Consider the following 4,533-nt stretch of genomic DNA (forward strand, 5'->3'; position numbering starts at 1 on the left):
GACTGCGGAATGAACAGGAGTCCTCTGTAAATATAGAAGAGGGTGAGTCCTACAACGAGGCTCCATCTCGGACTACTCATACACCGCCTATATTAGAGGGGCATGGAGGGGCCTCAGCTCCATCTCCAGTGCCTCCAGTTCCACCACCGGGTGCTTTGGGCCAGCAGATGACCTAGGCTATTCAGTTGTTGACCCAACTAGTTACTGCTCAAGCTAAGTAGCAGAGTGCGGATCTGGGTGACAGAGCGGCTGGTGCCAGAGCCCGCGAATTTATGAGTTTGAATCCTCCAGAATTTTTTGGGTCAAAGCCAGATGAAAACCCGCAGGGCTTTATAGATGAGATGTTAAGGACGCTGAGAATAATACATGCTTCTGATACTGAGTCAGTGGAGTTGGCATCTTATAGGCTGCGGGATGTAGCCGTTCTATAGTATAATAATTGGATATCTTCGAGGAAGGAAAATGCACCTCCCACGGTTTGGCAGGAGTTTGTAGATGCTTTCATTCGCCATTATTTGCCACTCAAGGTTCAAAGGGCCCGGGCTAACAGGTTCTTGAATCTCAAGCAAGGAAATATGAATGCTCGGGAGTATAGTATTCATTTCAATTCATTGGCTCGGTATGCTCTGACCATGGTGGCCGATATAGGAGACCGAGTACATCAATTTGTAAGTTGCTTAGGGCCACATTTGATCAAGGATTGCTTGACAGCTTCACTCTAGGAAGGGATGGACATTTTCTATATTCAGGCCCACGCCTAAAATTTCGAAGACCAACAGCAGCCGCAAAGGGGTGAGCGTGATATGGATAGAGGGCAGAGCAAGAGGGCCAGATCTACCGGTGCTAGTAGCGAGTATAGTGGGGGTCAGTGGCAACAGTACTTTAGATATTCAGGCCAACCTGCAGCAAGTGCACCTCCTCGATTCGCGGGCATGAGATTTGATCGCCCCATTAATTTTGGTCCGGGTCAGAGTTCGAGGGTCTCGAGTCCTCAGTTTGGAGGTGATTCTAGTCAGAGGAGACCACCGGTACCGCGATGCAGCCAATGCGATATATTACATTAAGGTTAGTGTCGCCGAGGCTCAGATGCTTGTTATGCCTGTGGTCAGACTGGGCATACGATGCGTGACTGTCTATCGATGAGTGGTAGAGTTGGGGCCCAGCCTACGGGATCAGTAGCCGGTTCTCTTCATCAGTGCGCCCCGTAGGGCAGACTCCCTAGGTTTCAGCAGGTCGTGGTAGGGTTAGAGGGGTAGCATCCAGTTCAGGTGGCTCTCAGCCCCGTATTTATGCCTTAGTAGGATGACAGGATCTTGAGTCCTCCCCTGATGTTATCACAGGTATCCTATCAGTATTCTCTCATGATGTTTATGCATTGATTGATCCGGGTTCTACTTTGTCATATATTACTCCATATATTGCTGATCGTATTTGGGTGAAACCTGAGTCAATTAAACCTTTTGAGGTGTCTACTCCTGTTACTGACCCGGTAATAGCTAGACAGGAATATAGAACTTGTGTGATTGTGGTACCTGATCGTCAAACTACAACTGGTTTGATTGAGCTGGAAACGTTAGATTTTGATGTGATTATGGGCATGGATTGGCTGGCTTCTTGTTATGCTAATGTGTAATATAGAACAAAAATGGTTCGGTTCCAATTTCTAGGAGAACCAATGCTTGAGTGGAAGGGTAACACAACATCTCCAAGAGGTAGGTTTATTTCCTATCTCAAGGCGAGGAAGATGATGCCAAAGGCTATATTTATCATCCAGACCGAGTTCATGACACCGAAGAAAAACCGCCGCCTTTTCAATCCGTCCCAGTAGTAAATGAGTTTCCAGATGTGTTCCCAGATGAGCTTCTACGGGAAATTGATTTTACTATTGATGTGTTGCCAGACACCGAACCCATATATATTCCTACTTACAGAATGGCTCCTGCAGAATTGAAAGAGCTAAATGCACAACTGAAAGATTTTCTCAAGAAGAGATTTATTAGACCCAGTTCATCGTCATGGGGAGCACCTGTCTTGTTTGTAAGAAAGAAGGATGGTTTTTTGTGAATGTGTATCGACTATAGGCAGTTTAACAAGGTGACAATAAAGAATAAATATCCACTTTCAAGAATCGATGATTTGTTTGATCAGTTACAAGGTGCTAAGTGGTTTTCAAAGATAGACCTAAGATCAGGATATCACCAAGTGAGAGTCAAGGAAGAATATATTTTGAAAACGGCTTTCAGAACAAGATATGGGCATTATGAGTTTTGGGTAATGTCATTTGGGTTGACTAACACTCCATCAGTGTTTATGAATTTGATGAATAATGTATTTAGGCCTTTTCTATATCTATTTGTGATTATGTTTATAGATGACATTCTAGTATATTCTCGGTCAGAAGAAGAGCATGCAGATCATCTACGTACTGTCCTTGAAATTCTTCGGACTCGAGAATTATATGCAAAATTTTCAAAATGTGAGTTTTAGCTGAATTCTGTAACATTTCTGGGCCATATCATCTTGGCTAACGGCATCCGAGTGAATAATCAGAAAATTGAGGCTGTGAAGACTTAGCCAAGGCTTACAACACCTACAGAGGTCCGTAGCTTTTTAGGATTAGCAAGTTATTAAAGGAGATTTGTAGAAGGATTCTTTTCTATTTCAGCACCATTGACAAAGCTAACTCAGAAGTCAGCAAAATTTCAATGGATCGATGCTTGTGAGGGTAGTTTCCAGGAATTGAAAGATAGATTGACTTCAGCCCCAGTCCTAATGCTTCCAGAAGGGTCAGAAGGTTATGTTATTTGTTGTGATGCCTCCAGTGTCGGATTGGGCTGTGTGTTGATGCAGCACGGAAAGGTTATAGCTTATGCCTCTAGACAATTGAGGAACCACGAGAAGAATTACCCGACTCATGATCTTGAATTAGCTGCGGTTATTCATGCACTGAAGATATGAAGACATTATTTGTACGGTGTCCAGGTTGATATCTATACAGATCACAAGAGTCTCCAATATATTTTCAAGCAGAAGGAGTTGAATCTGAGGCAGAGGCGATGGTTAGAGCTATTGAAAGACTATGATGTGAGTATCTTATATTATCCCGGAAAGGCAAATGTGGTGGCCGATGCTCTTAGCCTAAAATCCATGGGCAGTTTATATGACATCCAATCGGGGAAGTAGGAATTAGTTCATGAGCTCCACCAGCTAGCTAGCCTAGGAGTTCATTTAATGGATTCAGGCAATACATGAGTCGATATTAACAACCCAGTTGTTTCATTCTTAGATATAGAAGTGAAAAAGCACCAGTATGAACATCCTAAGTTAAGTCATTACAGAGATGCACTTCCCAAGAAGGAAAATTCACTATTTGAGATTTCTGCAGACGGGATTCTAATGCATCGATACAGGCTGTGTGTCCCAGATGCTGCAGGATTACGCTGCCGAATTCTGGAAGAAGCCCATTACTCCCGTTATTCTCTTCACCCAGGAGCGACAAAGATGTACCATGACCTCAAATCAATGTATTGGTGGAACAGGATGAAGAAAGATATAACAGGGTTTGTAGCTCAATGCCCAAATTGTGAAAAAGTGAAAATGGAACATCAAAAGCCAAGAGGATTGTTACAAGCTATGGAAATCCCAACCTAGAAATAGGAAGTGATCAACATGGATTTTATTGTAGGTTTTCCTTGTTCTCAGCATAAGTATGATTCCATATGGGTGATCATCGACAGGCTCACGAAGTCAGCTTATTTCATCCAGTCAGGACTACATATTCAGCAGAAGATTATGTAAGGCTATATCTTAAGGAGATAGTGCGACTTCATGGTGTTCCGGTATCCATTATCACAGATAGGGGAGCACAATTTATAGCTAAATTCTGGAAGTCTTTTCAAGAAGGTTTGGGAACTCAAGTGAGACTTAGCACCGCATTTCATCCACAAACTGACAGACAAGCTGAACGCACTATTAAGACGTTGGAAGATATGTTGCGGGCATGTGTACTAGATTTCGGAGGTAATTGGGATGATCATTTTCCACTTATTGAATTTGCCTATAACAACAGTTATCATTCCAGCATCCAGATGGCTCTGTATGAAGCTCTGTATGGAAGAAAGTGTAGATCGCCAATTGGATGGTTTGAAGTCAGAGAGACGCAACTGATAGGTCCAAAATTGATTCAGAAGCGATGGAAAAGATCAAGCTCATACGAGACCGATTGTTGACAGCTCAAAGTCGCCAAAAGTCTTATGCGGACAATCATCGATGAAACTTGGAATTCTAAATCAATGATTGGGTGTTCTTAAAAGTGTCGCCGACGAAAGATGTAATGAGATTCGGCCAGAAGGGAAAGCTTAGTCCCCGGTATATTGGGCCTTATAAGATTGCATGCAAGGTGGGCTAATTGGCTTATGAACTAGATATACCTTTGGAACTTGAATCAGTCCATCCAGTTTTTCATGTGTCAATGCTCCGCAAATGTGTTTGAGATCCTTCTAGAGTTGTGTGGGTAGATTATGTTCAAGTTAC

The sequence above is a fragment of the Lycium barbarum genome, chromosome 2 (assembly GCF_019175385.1).
Source record: "Lycium barbarum isolate Lr01 chromosome 2, ASM1917538v2, whole genome shotgun sequence".
NCBI lineage: Eukaryota > Viridiplantae > Streptophyta > Magnoliopsida > Solanales > Solanaceae > Lycium > Lycium barbarum.